Source organism: Pteropus alecto, unplaced genomic scaffold (assembly GCF_000325575.1).
Source record: "Pteropus alecto unplaced genomic scaffold, ASM32557v1 scaffold22, whole genome shotgun sequence".
NCBI classification, from domain to species: Eukaryota; Metazoa; Chordata; class Mammalia; order Chiroptera; family Pteropodidae; genus Pteropus; species Pteropus alecto.
The window spans coordinates 18,408,114-18,408,654 of NW_006434839.1; the positions used below are offsets into that span (position 1 = coordinate 18,408,114).

A 541-nucleotide genomic window follows, 5' to 3' on the forward strand; every position below is an offset into this window, starting at 1 on the left:
GAATTGGTGCAACCTTCAGGGAGGGAAGTTCGTCAAATATACAATGCTTTACCATTTCTAGGAAGCTAACCTACTGATACTCCTGCAGATGTGCTAAATGGCATATGTGCAAGGTTATTCATAGTGTCTTTACGTATATATTCAAAAAATTAACAAGAGTAGCTGCCTGAGTTGGGGGAGGGAATGGTAGAAAGTAGAAAGTAGAAAGTAGGCAGAGGAGAGATAGAAATGAGATGGGACTTCTTTGGCTTTTTATACATTTTAATTTTCTAAAATTTTTAATTTCAATTAAATTTTAATAAATAATAGTAGCACCTAAAATACATTAGAAGAAAAAAATGTCAAATAACAGACATCTTTGTGATATCTATTTCAGTAAATTTTATAATTCTTATTGTATGGGAGAAATCTGAAATACCTTATATCTATGTAGAATCCTTTTGTATGACAATTAAAACAAGAAGTGATAGATTTATATAAAACAGCTTTATAGACCAAAACAGTAAAATAAATCGGATTATCCAGGTTAAAAATACATCAT

General features: G+C 30.1%; 1 protein-coding gene across 1 annotated transcript in view; it reads right to left on the bottom strand.

The window, feature by feature from the left end:
• CFTR (cystic fibrosis transmembrane conductance regulator) overlaps positions 1-541 on the bottom strand; it is a 152,578-nt gene that overhangs the window by 96,134 nt on the left and 55,903 nt on the right. The window lies entirely within an intron of this gene.